The sequence below is a fragment of the Phocoena sinus genome, chromosome 1 (genome assembly GCF_008692025.1).
Source record: "Phocoena sinus isolate mPhoSin1 chromosome 1, mPhoSin1.pri, whole genome shotgun sequence".
In the NCBI taxonomy this organism is placed as follows: Eukaryota; Metazoa; Chordata; class Mammalia; order Artiodactyla; family Phocoenidae; genus Phocoena; species Phocoena sinus.
The window spans coordinates 155,473,181-155,497,547 of record NC_045763.1 but is presented as its reverse complement, the minus strand read 5'-3'; the positions used below and the strand labels follow the sequence as shown (position 1 = coordinate 155,497,547).

Here is a 24,367-nt window from a genome sequence, read left to right as displayed (position 1 = left end):
TTTTTCTTGATGAGTCTGGCAAAAGGTTTATCAATTTTGTTTAAGTTTTCAAAGCTTCAGTTTCATTGATCTTTTCTTCGTCTCCACATCAGTTATTTCTCCTCCAATCTTTATGATTTCTCTCCTTTTACTAAGTTTGGGTTTTGTTTGTTCTTGTTTCTCTAGTTCCTTTAGGTGTAAGTTTAGGTTGTTTATTTGTGATGTTTCACGCTTTTTGAGGGAAGCTTGTATTGCTATAAGCTTCCCTCATAGAACTTCTTTTGCTGCATCCCATAGGCTTTGGATTTTTATGTTTCATTTTATTTTTCTCTAGATATTTTTTGATTTCTTCTTTGGTTTCTTCAGTGGCCCATTGGTTGTGTAGTAGCATATCGTTTAGCCTCTTCATATTTTTTTACAGGTTTTTCTTGTTGTTGTTGATTTATAATCTCATAATGTTTTGGTCAGCAAAGATGCTTGATATGATTTCAATTTTCTTAAATTTACTGAGGCTTGATTTGTGACCCAAGGTGTGATCTATCTTGAAGAATGTTCCATGTGCTCTTGAAAAGAATGTGTATTCTGCTGGTTTTGGATGGAATGCTCTGTAGTTATCAATTAAGTCCATTTGGTGTAATGTGTCATTTAAAGCCTGTGTTTCCTTATTGATTTTCTGTCTGGATGATCTGTCCTTTGATATAAGTGGGATGTTATTGTCTCCCACTCTCATAGTGTTACTGTCAATTTCTCCTTTTATGGCTGTTATATTTGCCTTATATATTCCAGTGAACCTATTTTGGGTGCATATATATTTACAATGTTATATCTTCTTCTTGAATAGATCCCTTGATCATAATGTAGAGTCCTTCTTTATCTATTATAACAGTCTTTATTTTAAAGTCTATTTTGTCTGATATGAGTACTGCTACTCCAGCTTTCTTTTCATTTCCATTAGCATGGAATACCTTTTCCTGTACGCTCACTTTCAGTCTGTATGTGTCCCTAGATCTGAAGTGGGTCTCTTGTAGACAGCATATATACGGGTCTTGTTTTTGTATCCATTCAGCCAGTCCGTGCCTTTTGGTTGAACCATTTAATCTATTTACATTTAATGTAATTTTTGATGGGTATGTTTTTATTGCCATTTTGTTAATTGTTTTGGATTAGTTTTTGTAGGGTTTTTTCTTTCCTTCCTCTTATGTTTTCTTCTCTTGTGATTTGATAACTAACTTTAGTGTTGTGTTTGGATTTCTTTTCTTTGTGTGTATCTATTGTTGATTTTCAATTTGTGGTTCCCATAAGGTTTTGATTGAGCAGTTTATATATGTACAAGATTGTTTTAAGTTGCTGGTTTCTTAATTTAAAATTCATTTCAAATATCCTGCATTCGTACTGTCCTCCTCTCAAGGTTACTGGTTTTGATATTATATTTGTTTTTGTACGTGTTTCTCCCTTTACTGTATGTTTGCCTTTACCAGTGAATGTTCACATTTTGTAATTTTCTTCTTTCTGGTGGAGGCCTTTTCTTTTCTGCCTGGAAAATTTTCTTTAGCTTATCTTGTAAAGCTGGTTTGGTGGTATTGAACTCTCTTAGCTTCTGCTTGTCTGTAAAGCTTTAGATTTCTCCGTCAAATCTGGATGAGAGCCTTGATAGGTAGAGAACAGTAAGTCCCCTACATACGAACCTTCAAGTTGTGAACATTCATAGATGCAAATGTGTGTTCTCTCAACGTCAGGTGTGAGTGAAATTGCAGCTTTCCCTTTGTCTTCTGTTGCTGAGGATCCTTCAGCTTTATCATCTCCCACCTCCTCTTCCTTCTCCAGTCAGTAACTCTTCTTGCCTGTTCACTCAATGCTAGCCCCTGTTTGACAGCTGTTGTACTGTACTGCTATACTTTTCAAGGTACTGTATTGTAAGATTTAAAATGTTTTTTTAAATTTTTGTGTGTTTGTTTTTTATGTATTATTTGTGTGAAAAATATTATAAACCTATTACAGTACAGTACTATATAGCCTATTTTGTTCGTTGGATACCTAGACTAGGTATCCAACTTTGTTGGACATACAGACAAATTGGACTTACAAACACACTCTTGGGATGGAACTCGTTCATACTTCGGGGACTTACTGTATTCTTGGTTGTAGGTTTTTCCCTTTCATCACTTTAAATATATCATGCCATTCCCTTTTGGCCTGCAGAGTTTTTGCTGAAAAATCAGCTGATAACCTTATGGGGATTCCCTTGTATGTTACTTGTTGCTTTTCTCTTGTTACTTTCAATATTTCCACTTTGTCTTTAATTTTTGTCAATCTGATTAACATGTGTCTTGGTGTGTTTATCCTTGGGTTTATCCTGTATGGGACTCTGCACTTTGTGGACTTGGGTGACTGGTTCCTTTCTAATGTTAAGAAAGTTTTCAGCTATTATCTCTTCATGTATTTTCTCAGACCCTTTCTCCCTCTCTTCTCCTTCTTGGACCCCTATATTGTGAATGTTGGTGCATTTAATATTGTCCTGTAGGTCTCTTAGACTGTCCTCATTTCTTTTCATTCTTTTATCTTTATTCTGTTCTGCAGCAGTGATTTCCACCATTCTCTCTTCCTGCTTACTTATTTGTTCTTCTGCCTGATTTATTCTGCTCTTGATTCTTTCCAGTGTATTTTTCATCTGTATTGCTCATCTCTGTTCTTTATATCTTCCAGCTTTTTGTTAAACCTTTTTTGTAACTTCTCAGTCTCTGCCTCCATTCCTTTTCCTATATCTTGTATCATCTATGCTGTTGTTCCTCTGAATTCTTTTTCAAGTACATTGCTTAATCTCCACTTCACATAGTTGTTCTTCTGGGTTTTATCTTGTTCCTTCCTCTGGAACATATTCCTCTGCCATCTCATTTTGTCTAACTTTCTGTGTTGTGGTTTCCATTCTGTAGGCTGCAGGATTATAGTTTGTTTTGCTACTGGTGTCTGCCCCCTGGTGGGTGACGCTGGTCTAGACACTTGTGCAGGCTTTCTGGTGGGAGGGACTGGTGCCTGCTCACTGTTGGGTGGAGCTGGGCCTTGTCCCTCTGGTGGACAGGGCCACGTCAAGGGGTGTGTTTAGAGGTGGCTCTGGGCTCGGGAAGATTTTCGGCAGCCTGTTTGCTAATGGTTGGTGTTGTGTTCCTGCCCTGTTGGTTGTTTGGTCTGAGACATTACAGCACTGGAGCCTACATGCTGTTGGGTGGGGCCAGGTCTTAGTGTCTAAAGGGTGGTCTCCAGGAGAGCTTAAGCCAGTGAGAACTCTCTGGTACCTCCACCACCAGTGTTCTTGTCCCTGCAGTGAGTCACATTTCCCCTGCATCCCCAGAAGACCTCTCGAACTAGCAGATATGTCTGGCCCAGGCTCCTGTGAACTCACTGCTTTTTTCCTGGTTCCTAGTGTGCAGGAGAACTTGTGTGCAACCTCCAAGAGTGGAGTTTCTGGTTCTCCCAGTCATGTGGAGTTCCTGTGATCAAGCCCTGGCCAAATGCTCTGGGGCTCCTCCTCCTGATGCAAGACCTGTGGACTGGGGAGCCTGACATGGGGCTCAGAACTCTCACTCCTCTGGGGGAACATCTGCGATACAATTTTCCATTTTGTGGGTTACCCACCCAGTGGGTATAGGGTTTGATTTTATCACGAATGTGCCACTCCTACCATCTCATTGTTTCTTCTTGGTCATTGGATGTAGAATATCTTTTTTAGTAGCTTCTGGGGTTTTTTGTCAATGGTTGTTCAGCAGTTAGTCATGATTTTGGTCTTTTCATGAGAGGAGGTGAGCTCAAGTCCTCCTAATCCACCACGTTGTCTCCAGCTCTGGGAACACATTTCAAAAAATAGCACTTACCCCAAAAGAATACACGAAATGTTTAGGAAATGAGGGACAAAGCAACAAACGCAGTACGGTGGGAGACTGAAATACAACCATGTCATTATTTACATTAAATTTAGATGGGGTAAACTCTTTATCTAAAAGACAGATATTTTGAATATTGAAAAAAAACCAGGACCTAAGTATATGATGTCTACATGTATATACTTTAAATAGAAAGGCACACATCAATTAAAAGTAGATGAATAGAAAAATATATACCATTGCAAACATATTATAAGACTTGGTTGGTTTTATTACTATCAAAGTAAATTTCAAGGTAAGGAATAATACCATAGATAAGGTAAAATAAGGATTAAAAGGTCAATTCATAAAAAATTCATAACAATTCTAAATGTTCATGTACCTAAAAATGTAACTTCAATATATATAAAGCAAAAATTGTTAAAAATAGAGAGAGAAACATATTTAGACATTTTAACATTCCTCTCTCTTTAATTGATAGAAAAAGGAGTTGGAAAATCAGTGAGGATACAGAAGACTTGATCAACACCATCCATCAACTTGACCATATTGACAGTTACACCATAGTCAGTTAATGTAGGCTACACATTCATTACAAGTGTACATGTAATATTTATCAAGAAATTGTATTTTGGGTCATAAAACAAATGTATTGATACAAGACATTAATTCTGTCTCTATTTCTTCCAAAAGACAAATATTTTAAAATTATTTTATTAATCTAAAATCACGATCCCTATTTTTTTCAGTTGGGAAAAGGAAGCTCATTTACTCCCAACTTACTCTAATTAAATCCAGTTTGATTCTTGCTCTTGGTGGCCACACAGACCAATTACATGATCGTATTATTTAAGAAAGCTATCACAAAGCCTTGCCCTCTGGGCCTCCTAGGCTGGCTGTCCCTGGCACTATTGGTAAAGAACAATAGCATGTGGATTTTTCTTTCAACTAAATGATTTATGCACATAGATTCTCTTTCTTCCTATTATTGCAATTTCAGATTCATGCAAAAGTACTTACCTTGTAATATTAATAACAGTGGAATTCATGATAACCAAATTCAAGAAATACGACTTAGTGGTACTTTAAAATAAACTGAACTATTTGAATTAAAAGATTTAATTCTAGTATAGCTTTATTCTTTCATTCAGAAATAATTATTGAATCTTTCTTACAAGATGGGGCTTGTTTTGAGAGAGCTTACAACTTAGAAAAGGATACAGTGAAATGTTCCAAGTGTGTCTCATTTTGTAGACAAAATGAGGATATATTCTCTTTTAAAGACCAGGTGTATGATGACTTCAGCCTCCCTCCTGCTTTAGTGCAGTAATTCTAGTCTTTTGCCATGTCTCTTTTCATGTATTTCTGGGAGTCCCAAGGGGATGGTTACTAATACATGAATTTATTCTGGTTGTTGCTGTGTTTTCACCAGTCAGCCAGTCATGTCAGTTCTGCCCTAGGGCCACTGCTGGGTTCCTTCTGTGCCCCCACTTCCTGGAAATGGCTCCCTTTGGGCCACTGCTGCTGTCCTTTGTGTTGCTTCATCCAAGCATGGGTGCTTAATTTTATGAGATTTACAATATGTTCAGGAATAACAGAAGAAAATAACAACAAAGAGAACAATTTAGAATGGCTACTAGGAAGGCCCTTTTAAAGCTCACAGGCCCAGACCCCTCAGATTCTAGCCTAGTACCATGTTGCAGAAGCCAGTTTACCTACCTGTAAAGGACTGCTCAAAACCCAGAGCCGGGGCTTCCCTGGTGGCGCAGTGGTTGAGAGTCTGCCTGCCAATGCAGGGGACACGGGTTCGTGCCCCGGTCTGGGAGGATCCCACATGCTGCGGAGCGGCTGGGTCCGGGAGCCATGGCCGCTGAGCCTGCGCGTCCGGAGCCTGTGCTCTGCAACAGGAGAGGCCACAACAGTGAGAGCCCCGCCTACCGCAAAAAAAAACAAAAAACAAAACAAAACAAAAAACCCAGAGCCATGCATCCTTCAAGTCTGAGCAAGAGGGAGATTTGTTCTTCTCATATCCATTCCTTTTAGTTTAAGACATGCCTTCCTAAACCTTGTATTGGTACTGGAATTAATCTCTGCATTGGAACATGGACAGTGAAAATATCTACTTCCTTCAAAAGAAATTTCACCTTCTACTTCTGTAGGGACATAGTCTGTTCCTAGAGTTAAAAGCACACTGTCATGCTAGACCACAATAGTGAAGAATCAGTATATTTCCCTAAGTTTGAATTATTGTCTAGAAATACACAAGTTGAAAAATATAGTCAAATTTAAGTGAACCAGGTTCCATTCCTTTTTATAGTCATGTCTGACTTTCAAGCAGACCCGTGGCCTGCATATCCTTCCTGCTTATTTTTGGGGTATTCATTTCTGATCTCTGAGATAGCCACCCCAGTCTTAATCCATACCCAATCACCAAAGACATTCAAACATTTTTAAAGAAAATAATGTACAATTGCATAGGTCAGTCTTAATCCATACTTGGGAAAGGAAATTGCTCTAAAGGAAATAATCTGGAGACATTCAACTCTGCCTACCACAAAGGGGCACTTTTACATCATAATGCTGTATTATTTTTGGCTTCTAACACTCTGTATCCAGAAAAATCTCTGCTGTACATTTGTATATCTCATGGTCCTTCTGAAAAAAAAGTTCTCTGAATGATGAGATCGCTGCCTCCAAAACAAAGTCAACTGTTTACCTCTTGTCATAGAAGGTGTCTTTGCTGGATGCTCCAATAGCATGGTGTTTTCAGGTTTTTGCCTTTCCAATGAAACAGGTGACTTTCTTCATTTCTCTTTGCATGTTTAATAGGCACCTGGAGCATGATGTAGCGAAAACAGAACTCTTGATTTCCTCCTCCCCCCAAATTTCTTCTGTCCCTCTGTACCCCATTTCATAAAGGCCAACTCCAGCAATTTGGTTGCTGAAGTAAAAACCTACATTTTTTTTGGATTCATCCCTTTTCCTCATCTTTCCCATTCTCTCTTTCTTCCAAGCTGTTAACTATAGTCTTGTTGGCACTGCATAAAATATATTCCAAATTCATCTATTTCTCTCCCTTCTAGTCAAGTGACCCTGTGATTATTGTAGTAAACAACTGGTCTTTCTGCTTCTATTCTTATATATTCTAGGAGCTAGTGATTTTTTTGAAGTGAAAACCAAGTGGGAGGGAAAATATTTGCAAATGATATGACTGCTGAGATTAATTTCCAAGATATATAAATAGCTCATACAACTATCAAAAAATCAAACAACCCAGTCAAAAAATTGGCAAAAGACCTGAATAGACATTTTTCCAAAGAAGACATAGAAATGGCTGATAGACACATGAAAAGATGCTCAGCATCGCTAATTACTAGCAAAATGCAAATTAAAACTTCAATGAGACACCACCTCGCGTCTGTCAGAATGGCTATCATCAAAAAGATATAGCTCTGGCTATACAAATAGCAAATGTTGGCAAGGATGTGGAGAAAAGGGAACCCTTGTACACAGTTTGTGGGAAAGTAAATTGGTGCAGACACTATGAGAAACAGTATGGAAATTCCTCACATACTAAAAATAGAACTACCATAGGATTTGACCACTCCATTCCTGGGTATATATCTGAAAAGAAATGAAAACACTAATTTGAAAAGATACAAGCACCTCCATATTCATAGCAGCATTAGTTGCAGGAGCCAAGATAGGGAAGTAACCTAAGTGTCCATCAACAGATGAATGGATAAAGAAGATGTGGCACATATATACAATGGAATGTTACTCAGCCCTATAAAGAAATGAAATTGAGTTTTTTTGTAACGAGGTGGATGGACCTAGAGACTGTCATATAGAGTGAAGTAAGTCAGAAAGAGAAAAATAAATACTGTATGCTAGCACATATACATGGAATCTTAAAAAAAAAAAGAGTTCTGAAGAACCTAGGAGCAAGACAGGAATAAAAATGCAGATGTAGAGAATGGACTTGAGGAAACGGGGAAGGGTAAGGGTAAGCTGGACGAAGTGAGAGAGTGGCATGGACATATATACACTACCAAATGTAAAGTGAATAGTTAGTGGAAAGCAGCCACATAGCACAGGGAGATCAGCTTGTTGCTTTGTGTCCACCTAGAGGGGTGGGATATGGAGGGTGGGAGGGCGACGCAAGAGGGAGGAGATAATGGGGATATATGTTTATGTATAGCTGATTCACTTTGTTATACAGCAGGAACTAACATACCATTGTAAAGCAATTATACTCCAATAAAGATGTTAAAAAAAAAAGTTGTGGTATATATACAGTGGAATATTACTCAGCCATAAAAACAGAATGAAACTCTATTATTTGCAACAACATGGATGGACCTAGAAGGTATTATGCTTAGTGAAATAAATGAGAGAAAGACAAATACTCCATGTTATCACTTATATGTGGAATCTGAAAAATAAAGCGAATGAATGTATGTAGCAAAACAGAAACAGGCTCACAGATATAGGAAACAAACTAGTGGCTACCAGCGGGGAGAGGGAAGGGGGAAGGGACAAGATGGGGTAAGGGACTAAGAGATACAAATTACTATTTATAAAATACATAAGAAACAAGGATATTTTTTACAACACAGGGAATATAGCCATTATTTTGTAATAACTTTAAATGGAGTATAACCTATAAAAATATTGAATCACTATGCTGTATACCTGAAACTAATATAATACTGTAAATCAACTATACTTCAATTAAAAAAAATAAAGAATATAATTTTGCAACCTAAAAAAAAATAAAGTGAAAACCAAATGCCACTTTCCTGCTGAAAGACTCAACTATATTTCCCTACTGCACTTAAAATAATATTCAGATTTCTTTCCATGACTTATGAAATCCTATGTGATGAAGTGAGAATCCTTGATTCTTGGTGGCTTATTGGCTATGAAGGCAGTGGGAGCGATATCAGCTTTGCTTCTTCAGTGCAAATGCTTGGCATAGGTTTCTGATTAAATCACCTTCTCTAGGATAAAGAGAGAAAACAGGATTGGGTTGGAGAATGGGAATGGGAGACATAGAAGACACAAAGGAGAATGAAAGAGTGACAAGATTTTACAAATGTTTAAAAAAGAAATTTCAAAAAGCAAACGTGTTGTTTGTTACCTGTGAAAAAAGAAAATAGCTTCACTCTAGGTTGCTGCTTCTCACTTGATAACCGTGTGAAAGAAGAGGCTTCTGAGAAACATGGACAGTAGGGGTCTGTTTAGGTTCACAGACGTGTATGAGTTTGCTCTGGTATCTGAGTCACTGTTAGCAGAGTAGGGGCTGTAGGAGTCTTAGGTAGCTCATGCACCCTGAAAGGTGAAGAGGGTTCTTTAAGCTCACCAGGCTCTCCAAGGTATTTTTCTAAGTGTTGCATTATTTTTTCTGCTTTTCCATGAGGTTGCCAATCACTTCTAGGAGGCAGAGGGGTGAAGGTCAAAGTAGCCCCGTTTGAAAGCAAGCAGTTCCACAGACATGTGCTCCCCCTTCTCTGTGGCCTTTAAGCCCATGGAATATTGAGATGAAAATAGAAAACAGCTCTAGAAAATTTATGCCTCAAGAAATATTGAGCCAAATTTATTTGCTAAGGCATTGCTAATCGGTTTTATAGAAAAGTAAAATGACTCAGAATCAGATGTGGGGCAAGGTGTCAGAGGACTGTTTCCTTTACTTGAATTGTCAAGTGGAAGGCGTTTCCTCTGTAAGGCCAATAAGGCTGTCTTGAGGTCCCAAGTCTCCTACTTTCTCTCTCACTGGAGAGAAGCAGAGGGCTCTTCCTGGAGAGGACCAAGAGGGAAGCAAGCAGACTGTTCCAGCTGATGAGGAATGCTGGAAGGTGAGCTGAGGTTATCCTCCTAATTATTGCTGACCCCCTCAGGAGGGCAGATGGACTACATGTGATGAAGATGAAGAAGTGATGGCATCTGTTGGAAGGAACTTAAAGGCATTTGGATGCCAGGTTTTCCTGAAGCCCAGTAGGCCAGCATGTGTTGTCAGAAGAGTGCTTAATATGAACAGAAGTGGCTCAGGGAGCAGGGCAGTGATTTGTTTACCTTAATCTATGTCCCCGAATAATATAGTATTTATCTTTGTTTTTCATGTTGTAATTTTAAATGTTATTAAAGCATTAAAATTTAATGTTTTAATGTTATAAGTAACATATAATTTCATATTTTGGATAATTATATTTCTAATATATATATATAATTCCTAACCATTAATATATAAAATTCTTAACTATATAATAGGAATATAATATGTATGTGAAGCTATATATAAAACTATATATATAACTTAACTATATCTAAAATATATAGTTACAGACTTATTTATGGTTATATTGATATATTTCTCATATATGTATGTTATATATTTATACTCATTATTTATATAAACACACGTTTAGCAGACCCATGTTTCAGTGAGATCTACTTTTTTATATGGTTACTACCTTAAAAGTGGCAACCCAGTTTGAATTTAATACGTTTTGTTTTCTTACAAGCAATGTTTACACACACGCACATGTGTAGTATTTGTGACCATGTTTAAAGAGCAAATTCTCTAGCTCCATCAGGCTTACTCCTTGAGTCTGATATTAGTCAGAATCATGTAAGCCTGATGAGGCATCACTTCTGTGGTGGCAGGTGTCTAAACTGCAGGATCAGTGCATTGAATCATTAAGAGTAGCAGATGACACTCTTCTCGTTCTGCCGGGGTGTTCACTCAGGCACTTGCCTGTGTCAGTGGCAATTAGATGACTCAACTGTTTCGCCATGCAGCCTTTTCCCCCTGCAACACTTTCGCTTCAGTGTTGAAAGTGTTGCAGGGGGAAAGTCTGAAAGTCTGAAGTATAGAAAGTCTCCGTTTCTATGTTTATCTGACTCCTCAAGCCCTGCGGCCCTGGATCATTATTCATTTACTTTACTTGAGCCACTTCTGTTTCAGCTTCAATAAGTGGCCTTGGTGGGCTTCACTCCTGCCATATGTGTGTGCTAAACTGCGGACAGTGTAGTAATTGATGACATGCTGGTTGCTTGTGTATTTTCTATCTTCTCTGATAAAAGCACAACAGATGCAGGTGTAAGAAATACTGTACTTATTTACAGATTTCTGGCCCCATTCCCAGAATTTCTTTTTTTTCCCCCACTTACCATGAAAGTGGATTTTCTTTTAATTTTTTTTAAAACCAAGGTATAATTTATATACAACAAATGCACAGATTTTCAATGTACAGTTCAATAATTTTTAACAAATGAATTATACCCACGTAACTGTGCACCAAACTGTTGAGCATTTCCATCACCCTGGAAAGTTCACTTGTACACCTTTGCAATCAGTCCCGTTCCGTGAAACAATCTCTTTTCTTACTTCTTTCATCATAGGTCATATCTACCTGCTCTAGCACTTTCTATATGACACCATACAGTAGGTACTGTTTTTGTTCCTGACTTGCTTAAAATGTCTTTGAGATTCATGAAGAAATTTATTCCTTTCAAGTACCAAGTAGTGTTCCATTGTATGAAGATACTACTGTTTATATATTTACTTGTTGATGCTCAGTTGTTTCCATTTTGGGATTATTGGGTTGTCTATTTATTATTGATTCATAGAAGTTTTACATATTCAAGATAACAAGTTCTTTGCCAGAAGTTGGCTTTGCAGATATCTCTCCCAGTCTGTGTTTTATCTTTTCATCTTCTTAATGGTGTCATTTGATGAGCAGAAATTTAAAATTTTGATTATGTTCGTTTTATGATTTTTTTTATGCCTAGTGCTTTTTGTATCCTGTTAAAGAACTCTTTGCCAACCACAAGATCATTCTCCTGTGTTTCCTTTTTGAAAACATTGAAGCTTTCTAGTTTCAGATTTTGCATGAAGCCTTCCTATCTAAATCTAATTCTTGTGTATGGTGCGAGGTAGGGGTCGAGGTTCTTTTTTTTTAATATGGATATACAATTGATCTAGCATCATTTGTTGCAAAAACTTTCCTTTCCCTACTGGCTCTGTGTGTGTGTGTGTGTGTGTGTGTGTGTGTGTGTGGATTTCAGGACTTTATTCTGTTTCACTGACTTGTTTATCTACCTTTATGCAAGTGTCTTAATTATTGTGGTTTTATGGTAAGTCTTAAAAACAGGTAGTATAAGTCTTCCCAATTTGTTCCTCTTTTTAAGGTTATTTTTACTATTCCTCATCTTTTGCATTTTCATAGACATATACAATCAGCTTGTTAATTTCTACTACAAGCCTCAAGGAATTTTGATTGGGTTGCACTAAATTTATAGATCAATTAGGGGAGAACTGACACTTTAGCAATATTAATGTTTCCAATTCCTAAGCATGTTATATGGTTTAACTTTTTATTTAATAACTTTCTGCAATATGTAGTAGTTTTCAGAATACAAGTCTTACCTATCTTAAATTCATTTTTGAGTATTTTATGTTTTTCCTACAATTGTAAATGAATTGCTTTTTAGTTTCATTTTCTAATAGTTCACTGATAAAATATTGAAATGTAATTAAATTTTGTATATTGATCTTAATTCCTATGACTTTGCTAAATTCACTTTTCAGTTCCAGTAGTTTTGGGGGGGTAGATTCCTTAGAATGTTTTGTATGTACAATCATGTCAACCTCAAAAAAGACTGTTTTGCTTCTTTCTTTTTAATTTTTATACCTTTATTTTTTTCTTACATTGTTGTCTTACATAGAACTACCAGTATATTTTTGAATAGATGTGGAGACAGTGGAAATCTTGTTCCTAAACTAAGAAGCATTCAATATTCACCATTAAGTATGACATTAACTGTTTGTTTCTTCATATATGCCCACTATCAGGTTGATGAAATTCCTTTCTTTTCCTAGTGTTTTGAGAGTTTTTTTTTTTCATGAATGGGTGTGACATTTTGTCAAAAATGTTTTTGAATCAGTTGAAATTTTTATTTCTCTTTGATTCTGTTAATGTGATGAGTTACCACCATTGATTTCATAATGTAAAACCAACCTTTAATTCTGGCATAAGCTCCGTGTATTAATGAAATTTATCCTTTTTGTATAGTGCTGAATTTGATTTGCTAATATTTTATTGAGGACTTTGTATATTTATTCATGTAGGTTATTGGTCTATAATTTTCTTTTTTTATAATGTCTTTGTGAGGTTTTGGTAACAGGGTTATTCTGGCTTCATTAAACTACCTGAAAAGTATTTCCTTCTGTTTTCTCAAAGAGTTTGTATAACACTGGTATTCATTTTGTCCTTAAACCTTTGATAGAATTTGTGAGTAAAGATATATGGGCCTGGGGTTTTCTTTGTTAAAAAGTTTTAAATTATGAATTCAATTTTAAAAATGGATATAAAGCTCTTTGAATTTTTCTGTTTCTTCTTGTGCTAATTTTGGTAAGATGTGCTTTTCAAGGAATTCTTCCACTTGCTCTAAGCTGTTGAAGTTATAGGCATAAAATCGTTAATGTTTTTGTCTTCTTGGAGAATTGAATCCCTTTTCATAATGTAATAAGCCTGTCTATCACTAGTAATATTTCTTTTCTGAGGCCTACTTTGAGATTAATAAAACTACTTTAGCTTTCTTTTGAGTAGTATCTGAATGGAATATCTTTTTTCATTCTTTTACTTTTAATCCATTTATGCCTTTATATTTAAAGTGGTATTCTTATAGGCAGTATATAGTGGGATCTTGCTTTTATCTAATCTAACAGTCTATATTTGAATTAGTGTGGCTTACATTTAATGTGATTATTGACATGGTTGAATTAAAATCTACCATCTAACCAGTTGTTTCCTTTTGTAAATTTATTATTAATTTTTAATTTTATTTTTTAAATTTTATTGGAGTAGATTTACAATGTTGTGTTAGTTTCAGGTGTACAGCAAAGTGATTCAGTTATATATATACATATATTCATTCTTTTTTAGATTCTTTTCTTATATAGGTTATCGCAGAATATTGAGTGGTGTTCCCTGTAGTATACAGTAGGTCCTTGTTGGTTCTCTATCTCATATATAGTGGTGTGTGTGTGTTCATTCCAAGCTTCATCCCTCCCCCCACATTTCCCCTTTGGTAACCATAAGTTTGTTTGCGATATCTGTGAGTCTCTTTCTGTTTTGTAAATAAGTTCATTTGTTTCCATTTTTAATTAGATTCCACATATGAGTGATATCATATGATATTTGTCTTTCTTTGTCTGACTTAATTCACTTAGTATGATAATCTCTAGGTCCACCCATGTTGCTGTAAATGGCATTATTTTATTCTTTTTTATGGCTGAGTAATATTCAATTGTATATATCGATATGTACCACATCTTCTTTATTCATTGCTCTGTTGATGGACATTTAGATTGCTTGCATGTCTTGGCTGTTTTGCTCTGTGGTGACTTGGCTACTGTAAATAGTGCTGCAATGAACATTGGGGTGCATGTATCCTTTTGGATTATGGTTTTCTCCGGATATATGCCCAGGAGTGGGATTGCTGGATCATGTGGCAGCTCTATGACCAAAATCATATTGCTTCTTTAGTGAATGTAACGTGAATGTAATGATAATAATGCTGGGACCTTCCACTTGAATTTTCTTAGTCCTATACTGTTCATATTCTCTCAAATCTAAACAAGCTCAGCATAAGTCTGACTGAGGTTGTGGCTTATTGGCAGATAATGTACACAGTTTAATAACATAGGTCTTCCTTATCTGTAAATAATGTGTTAACTAGAAGCATAATATCAAAAAATTAACACCATTTTCTATATGTGATGGATGTTCAGAAGTCCTTATTTTGGGTCAAATGACAAGGTGTTAACAAGAGAAATTAGCATCTGTGGGAGGTTTAACTGGGTCATTTGGTGTCTGTAAATTTGCTTCATGACTAACTCTATACACTGAGGAAAAATAAATATCTTGAACTCCAAAATTGCATGTTACATAATATAATATCCTGAATACATTTCACTTTTTATTAGTTTCCAGATTAAAAAAAACAGGTGAGTGGTTCCTTTCTAAGTGTTTAAATATGTACATTCATGCACTAGACAGTTTGCTTCGTGCTAGTCATGCATTCAATTATGTTTCTAAAATGTCAGCGATATAGAACATATATATTAGGGACATTTGTCATCTTGGGTGTTCTGCCTTCTCTTCCTCTTTCTGACAGTATCTCGGTAGGAAGCAAATCAAGGTGCTTGGCTTCATACCAATAAAACTGGAGGGTCCCAGAGGTTCCTTCCACAGGATTGTTCCTCTCACTGCCACATTTCCACTCAGAGGCAGACACAAAATCCAAAGGTGACTAGTCAGACCCTTTGTCCATGTACTTAAAATCCCGAGTGACAGATAAGTTGGAATGCTTTGTGGCTGAAAGCATGAGATGAGCCAGCTTACAGTGGCTTAAGCAATAATTGTATGATCTCATATAGCAAGAGATCTGGAGGGAAACATTTGGTAGCGCGAGGGTTCATAAGCTTAGAAACAGCATGAAGACTCAACAGCTTCCCTTTCCTCAGAGGGCTGGTTTTTCATTCTCACATTTGTCATATCGTGGTCCCAAACTACAGCCGTTATATATGCACACAGGCACACAGGAGCATATTAAAACAGAACTGAGGGGTAATCAGGAAGCCAGAAAACACACACACTCTCTTTCTCTCAGAAAACAAACACTTCCCAGGTCACCTTCAAGAGACTTCCTCTTATGTTTCATTTCCCTATGCCTAGTTAAGGGAAACAGGGAAAATGGATACCTGGGAAGCAGGTTTCAGTCAGCAGGGAAGAAAGGAAGGGGGGAATGGGTACAAAAACAAAACAAACAAAAAAAACTCCCACAATCAGGATGAAAATACAAACAGTAAGTATTGCTGGAGTTTATAAATTCATTTCATTGGCCACATCGCATGAGCCGTGGAGCTAATATTGCGATGGAAATCTTATAGAGCTGCCTGATTTGTTTGTTCCAAGTTTTGATCTTATACATCCCCAGATTTAAAAAATATTTCCCTTTTTGCTTATGTTGCCAGTTTGCTCTTTACCAAAGGAACGCTAACTTTTTCAGAGACTAAGAAGCCAGGGTTCTGACATCAGCTCTGCCATTCAGTGTTTGTGGGACCTTCTGAAATTAATCATGCTACCTCTCTGAACTTCAGCCTCTCATCTATGGAATCGAATTATTTAACGGCTTTGCATGTTATTGTCACTAACACCTATGATTTTGTAAGATCTATTATTATATTCAATTACAGGCCTTCTCTCTCTTGAATATTCCCAGAATGGTTGAATAAATTTGCTTTTTTTCTGCTACATCAAAAAAACAAAGAGCTTATTAGTATCATGATGAATACATTAAAATAAAAATTAGATTTAAAAATCTGAGAGGGGGCTTCCCTGGTGGCACAGTGGTTGAGAGTGTGCCTGCCGATGTAGAGGACATGGGTTCATGCCTCGGTTCGGGAAGATCCCACATGCTGCGGAGCGGCTGGGCCCGTGAGCCATGGCCGCTGAGCCTGCGCATCCGGAGCCTGTGCTCCGCAACGGGAGAGGCCCCAACCGTGAGAGGCCCGCGTACCGCAAAGAAAAAAAAAATATGAGAGGCTTCTGAAGGCCAAATTGTATACCTAAAATATTAGGAATTTAGATTTATTACCCTGGAAATAGCATGGAATTCAAAGTTGATATTCCATGAAGTTTTTTTTTCTACTTTTGCTACTCCTTTGCAGGAAACCAGCTAATATCAACTAAGCACCTACAATGTGTTGACACTACTCTAGTTACTGAGGATGCAGTAAAGTGTGGTGTATATGTTTGGATTAAGTTTGACAATAGGGAACAGAGACCTAGAGACACAACAGCTTAAATCAGGGAGCACTGTATGTCTTTCTCATGGAAAGCCCAGAAGTAGGTGACCAGAGTGGTATATGGAGATGCAGGCTCTTCTCATACTGTTGCTTTGCTATGTGTGATCCCCCATTCCTAAGATCACCTCATGGTCAGGATGGCTGCTCCTGACCTGCTGGTCAGGTCAGATTCTAGCTGTCGAGAAGGAGAAAAAAATTATATTTAAAGACTAAATATAAATATATATGAATATAAAGAAGGAAAAGATATACACTGGCTGTTTTGGGGGGAAGATTTCTGGAAGCTGCCTCATGATCTCCTGCTCACTGACCACAGCATATTCATGCTGGGAGGCTGGGAGATAATAGTCTTTAATTTTTTGCTGTGCTTTCTGAAAACTTAAGGGCTCTGTTACTTTGGAAGGAGAAGATGAATACTGATGAACAACTAGCAGACTTTCTTATACATGGTGATTCAGTTTTTTTGAGATGAGTATATAAGTATTTAGTTAAAATGAAATATAGAAAAAACAATGATAGACCTCCAGTTTTAGCATTTTTGGAAGCACGTAAGAGGAGCTCCATGTGTATGTGTGTGTGCGCACTGTGTACGTGCATTTCACAGTGGAAGATAAGGCAGGTGGAGAGAAATCAAGAGAGGTTCCTAGGATAGGGTAATGGATAAACTAGACATGAGATATAAATTAAAATTTAAGCAAGAAACATAGGATTGCAGGGTGCTACCAAAAGTTCAGTACTAAAGAAACAAACACTCTGAGTTATGGATGATGGGAAATGATGTTAAGTAGCAGGCAGAGATTGTGTCATGGAAATCTTCTCATACCATCATATGAATTCTGTAAAAAGATTATAAGATTTTATTTTATAAAAACCAGTGGTCTACAAAACTAATTTTATTTATGTATACTGGCAGTGACCAATTTAACAATGAAAATAAAAGCACAATTTCATTCATAATAGCATCAAAAAGGCCAAAGCACTTAGGATTACATGTAACAAAAGAAGTGCAAGGCATGGACATTGAAAATTACAAAACGTGGTTGAGAGAAATTACATGTTCATGGATTGGAAGACTGGATATAGTCAAGATGGTAATTCTCTAGTTGATCTGTATGTTCAACACAATCGCTAAGTCCCCATAGGCTTTTGTTTTTTTCTAGAAACTGATGAGATAGTTCTAAAACTTTTATGGAAATGTAAAAGACTCAGAATATCCAAAGCAATTGAAAGAAGAAATTAGACCACTAGTTGGACCGCTCAATTCAAAACTTATTATGAGCTTACATAAGTTAGACAGTGTGGTATTGGTTTAAGAATACACATATAGATCAGTGGAACAGAATTATGAGATCCAAAAATAAATCCTGTATTTATGGTCAACTAATTTTCAACAAAGGTGTCAAGATGATTAAAAGGGGGTAAGGACAGCTTTTTTGTACAGTAGTAGTGAGACAATTAGATATCCACAGGTAAAGTGGTGAATTTAGATCCTTACCTTCTATCACACACAAAATCAACATAAGATATATCATAGACCTAAATATGAGCTAAAATTTTAAAACTTCTAAAAGAAAAAACATAGTAGAAAATCTTTGTGGTCATGGGTTAGTCAGCATGTTTTTAGATATGATACCAGCAGCACAATCATGAAAGAAAAATTAATAAATTGGATTTTGTCAAAATTAAAACCTTTTGTTCTTCTAAAGACACCATTAAGAAACTGAAAAGACAAGCCTTAGCCTGAGAGAAAATATTTGCAAATAATTTATTTGATAAAGATATGTGCTATAGAATATGTAGAGAAATCTTACAAATCAGTAATAAGACAATTTATTTAAAAATGGGAAAAAAGCTGAATAGCTATTTCGTCAAAGAAGATATATCATATTAATAGCCCTTAAGCACATGAAAAGATGCTCAACAGCTTTTGTCATTAGGGAATTACAAATTAAAACCACAATGGAGTACCACTTCTCACCCAGTAGAAAATGTCTATTATCAAAAAGGCAATTACCAATGTTGGTGAGGATGTGGAGAAAATGAAACTCTCATGCATTACTAGTGGGAATGTCAAGTAATTAATTAAATTTTCCTTCTCTTATAGAGTCAGTATTACCATGTTCACCTGATCATCCAAATCTACGTTCCTGATTCTCAGACATGTCCCAAGCTAGTGATAATAATCATAATAGTAATTGCAAATATTCATATAATGCTCTGTGCCAGGAGCTGTTCTAAGCACATTATACATATAAACTCATTTAATCCTCACAACAACTCTATGAAGTAAGGTCTAATAAAATGAGTCTATTATCCCCATTTTATAGATAAGGAAACAGGTGCTTTAGCTTACCTCAGTTTCGGTCCTTATCTTTTTTTCCCTGAAAAAGTACAATAAGCTCCTAACATATCTCTGCCTTACAGTCAAATTATCTTCAAACCCACCCTCCTCTAAATTGTCATTGTTCTATAGCTAACGGATAAATGTAACCCTAGGCCTCTCCTGATTACAAGCCTTCAAGTGCCTCCCTCTTACAGTATCATCTAAAGGTACACATCAAAATCACCTGGGAGGGCTTCCCTGGTGGCGCAGTGGTTGAGAGTCCGCCTGCCGATGCAGGGGACACGGGTTCGCGCCCCAGTCCAGGAAGATCCCACATGCCGCGGAGCGGCTGGGCCCGTGAGCCGTGGCTGCTGAGCCTGCACTTCAGGAGCCGGTGCTCCGCAACGCGAGAGGCCACAGCAGTGAGAGGCCCAGATACCGCAAAAAAAAAAATCACCTGGGATCATTTCCATAAAATAAATGCCTAAGCCCACTCCAAACCTAGAGGATCAGAACAGCCTTGGGGCGGGAGGGTGGGGGGACTCTGAACATGTATATATACTTATAAGTCTTCTCAGGATTTCTGCCATATGTCTCTAATTCAGAACATAGACCACTCTAATTCAGATCATTGTGTTTTGTTTTGAGAGTGTTATCGAGGTATAACTTACATACTACAAAATTCACCCATTTTTAAGTGTATAATTCAATGATTTTTAGTAAATTTACTAAGTTTGGCAACCCCAACCACAATTCAGTTTTTGAACATTTCTATAACCCCTAAAAGCTTTTTTGTCCATGTGCAGCAAAGCCTGCTTCCAACCCAGCCCCAAGGAAACCACTATCTGCTTTTTATATCTATAGATTTGCCTGTACTACCCATTTCACATAAATGTAATCTGTTAAGTCTGGGTTCTTTCACTTGGCATAATGTTTTGTAGGTTCCTACATGTTACAACTTGTATCAGTAGTTCGTTCCTTTTAATTGCTATAAATATTCTACTACATGCATATACTCATTTTTTTAGTCATTCACCATTTGATGTATATTTGAATTGTGTGCATCTTTGGCTACTATGAGTAGTTCTGCTATGAACATGTGGGTACATATTATTGTGTGGACATATATTTTCAATTCCCTTGGGTAAATAGTGAAGTGTAAAATTGTTGAGTTGTATTGTAAGTTCATATTTAACTCTTCAAAAAAAATGCCAAACTGTTTTCCAAAGTGGTTGAATTACTTGACATTCCCACTAGTAATGCATGAGAGTTTCATTTTCTCCACATCCTCACCAACACTGGTAATTGCCTTTTTGATAATAGACATTTTCTACTGGGTGAGAAGTGGTACTCCATTGTGGTTTTAATTTGTAATTCCCTAATGACAAAAGCTGTTGAGCATCTTTTCATGTGCTTAAGGGCTATTAATATGATATATCTTCTTTGACAAAATAGCTATTCAGCTTTTTTCCCATTTTTAAATAAATTGTCTTATTACTGATTTGTAAGATTTCTCTACATATTCTATAGCAAAAATCTTTATTTTATTTTTGTTGAAGGAAAATTCAACAGGACAAGGAATCAAGATGACACAGGAGAGAAGTGGGCAAGCAGGGGGTGGGACTGGGCATACCTCACCCTCTGTGACTGGGGGAACACGAGTATGGATGTGGTGGTAGGGGCACTTGCAAGTGGGGAGGAGATGGGGAGCTGAGCTTGGAAACAGGCACTTTAGTTCTGCCTACATTGGGGCTGACACCTCGCTGTGCCTACGGCTGAGAGGGCCATAGTTGTGGACCTGGAGAAGCAACATAGTGCCCAATACATTCTTGTTTCCTCATCTTCTCAAATTTTACCTCTGAGCATTAATACTTTTACTAGCTCTTAGTACCCTCTCCTGTTTCCCTCAGTAAACCTTCTAGGAGTCTCTGCTCCTTAAGTTCGCTACACTGTTGTCTTTATCCTTAGGTCAAAACTTTCTCATGTTGGCTTTGATGAAACTAGGTCTGAAATGGCTTCTATTTTATTGCTTTGTTCATAAAATAAATGTATGACTGGGCAGGAGGGTGACGTAAATGCCCTTTGAGGCCAGACAGGGAAGATTCTGCCAATATTTGTGCATTTTACAAAGCCAAAGAGCATCTATTTATTTATCCCTTTTGAAGATGTAAAACATAACGGCTATTTGATGGAAATTAATAGTACCCTCTTTAGTTCTAATAAAAATTCCTTTATTACCATAATATCTTTATAGATATGAAGTGTCTTCCTGTTAATGATTTCCTAGAACTCCAGTGGTAGAATCACATTTTGCTTCATACTAACTCTGGGAGAGAGTTGGGGATGAGAACAAAGCAGCCTGATCAAGTGACTGTTTGTAGTACAGATCAAGAACTATGGCTTCTAGGAGTTATTTGACATCTTATGGAAATAATAAGATGTGAACTAATTTCATAAATAGTGAAGTAATTGAAGAAGGAAGAAAGAGAAGTAATTTCTCCCTGAATATAAAGAAGTAAAAATGAGCAGGAATAGATAATGTTTGTATAATGAGCTACTTTATCTAGTCTGGTTGGAGAACAGTGCATTCTAGTTTTGTATGATTCTGACAGAGTTTTCTGTACAAACCTAAGGACAACTAATTTTCAAGGAATCATAATAAAACAAACCATATTTGACCCTATGGCTTTATTAAGCATAATTCAACTTTACTTAATGATTCAGAAAATGCTCTCAGGCATTGTACAGGCTTTGGGGTCAATATTATTGCTCACTGAGTACCAGACTGTAAGAATCAAAGATGGCCCATAGTTTGTCTCTGTGACATGCTCTGCAATTCTTCCCAGAAAAATGAGTCTCTGTGCCCCCAAATTAAATGTGTTTTCTTACTCCATTGACACACATTGAGTAGGAATTTCCAAGAATGATAAGGCAAGGACTTCAGGTAGAAAGTCAGCCTGATGTTAGAGAGACAGTATAGTACAGTAAAAAGAACCTTGAATATGGATGGTGGAGGTTATTGGTTTTAGGAACTGATGAAGATTTATCATCCAGTAGCCAAAATTCTGAATGTTGGGCAGTAGCCCTTTACGCTGAACTGTAGAGGTTATCTGTTTTCTGTTATAGATCTACAACCATATGTTTTAGAACAATCAATTCCTTTGGTTTTGAGATAGGAGGCCAAGCCCATTGCTATTCTGTTTGGTATCTTTATGTTCATAGGTAAATTTTATGAATGTTCCCAGGATTTGAAGATCGGTGTTGGCAAAATTATTTTTAAATGATTCTGATAATTTCCCCCAAATGTATCCTTCACTCTCCCCTTTGTCGTATGGCAGAGTTCCCAAACCAATCAAGTTCAATTTTGAGTGTAAACTGATAAAATGAATGTTTTCTTGAGGAGGAGTAGAGAAGGAAGTGGCCTACTACACCATTTGTAAAAAGCTCTTTAAATATTTTACTCAGCATTCTTTGGTGCAACCTCATTTCTGTCTCTTCATATATTTAGAGCAGCTCAGTTAGCTTTGGAAGGCAGTTACAGAGAGCTTTCAGCTAGCTTTTGGCCACAGACAGATGGCATCAGATGACTAGTGCGGAGGATGTCTCACCTGTAAATGAGGGCAAGGAGAAGTGGAAGCTGCAGGCATGAGGACTCTTGGCTAGAACAGAGCGTGTAGCTGCCAAGAATTCAAAGACCAGAGAAGAGGTTTAAAGATTTCACTACTGTGGGAAGTTTCCTATCATCTACTTCCTAAGTCAATTTTCTCAAAAACGCTTTGTCTGCAACGTGCTTGAGTATAGCTACAGTATATTAGGATACTGCCTCGGAAAGCAAGGCCTGAACTGCGAGTCAGTAGACCATCTGTTCTTGCTTTATTAGCAAGTTGTGATGGGGGTAGCAAACGGAAATTGAATACTTTCTAATTACCAAGAATGGCATTTTTCTCTGAGTGTATGCCCAGTAGTGGGATTGCTGGGTCATATGGTAATTCTATTTTTAGTTTTTTAAGGAACCTCCAGACTGTTCTCCACAGTGGCTGTATCAATTTACATTCCCACCAACAGTGCAAGAGGGTTCCCTTTTCTCCACACCCTCTCCAGCATTTATTCTAGACATCACCCCTTAATAGGGAAATGACAAGGTCATACCGGAGAAGAACACGTGGGCTGAGAGATATGTGGGGAACATATCTGGAAAACACAGTATGCCACCACATTAAATAAAGTAATGATAATAAAGAGTTCTAAGCTAAGTAGAAGTACCCTCAGGGTATCTAGTTAATCAAATCACTATTGCTTGTTAAAGCTCTGAGTATCTTTAATTTGACAGATGTCTTTTATTGACCCTGAAATCTGGCCTTTTGCATACTGAAACCAAATAAAACTGTCCTGAGCTTTCAGGCTCCATACCAGTTACCTGCTACCTGATTACAGCTTACCTTTTCCCTCTATGAACAATTTTTGCCACAGAGTTTATTTTGCCCTCAGCTGGATTTCATCACAGTCAAATGCATCCTCAGCCATTGTCACTTGCTGGCTGGGCAACCTGAGCAGTTTCTTTCATCTCTATGAGCCCCTAATTTGAGGTGTGAGGAGTTTAGGATATATGGTTCCTACATTCCCCTACAGCTGTCATATTCTCTCATTGCATGTGTGCACATGGATATAGCCCTATACATGGGTTTTATTTTGCTATAGTAGATCCCACCTTAGAACACTTTTCCCTAGCTGACATAAGTGAATTTTAACCACCTTGGAATTCCTCACCAGAGCTGACCTTTGTATTGGCAGTTCACAGTCTTTACTGCATCAGATCCCAGCTTGCCTTCTGAAAGCAAAAGTGACACACTTTTTTTTTTGCGGTACCCGGGCCTCTCACTGTTGTGGCCTCTCCCATTGCGGAGCACAGACTCCGACCGCGCAGGCTCAGCGGCCATGGCTCACGGGCCTAGCCGCTCAGTGGCATTTGGGATCTTCCCAGACTGGGGCACGAACCCACGTCCCCTGCATCTCTTCCCACCAGGGAAGCCCGACACACGTTCTTACGCATTTGAACGTTTGACCTAAGAAGATCATGACCATTTTTCATGAAGTTATCTGGGAAAGTAAAACCTATTTTGTATTACAGTGTGGTTTATTAAACTTTTGAAACTTCAGAATTTAAAAAAGCAAAGAAAACAAAACAAAAACTACATGCAGAATAAATTGTTAATATATTGAGTTTTGAAAAATAATTATTTGCTATTCTTATCAAGGGTGATGGTTGCTTTCTCTGATCAATTTCTGCTTATCCTTCAGTGTTCAGCTGAAATG

The 24,367-nt window shown here is 37.2% G+C and overlaps 1 protein-coding gene and 1 long non-coding RNA gene across 7 annotated transcripts in view; both read left to right on the top strand.

Annotated features, from left to right (window-relative positions):
- The window catches only part of RGS7 (regulator of G protein signaling 7), a 631,374-nt gene that overhangs the window by 116,223 nt on the left and 490,784 nt on the right, over positions 1-24,367 (top strand). The window lies entirely within an intron of this gene.
- LOC116749284 lies at positions 345-13,873 on the top strand. The gene is made up of 3 exons (XR_004348557.1): positions 345-355; positions 2,917-2,927; positions 13,727-13,873. It is a non-coding gene; the product is annotated as an uncharacterized LOC116749284 (long non-coding RNA).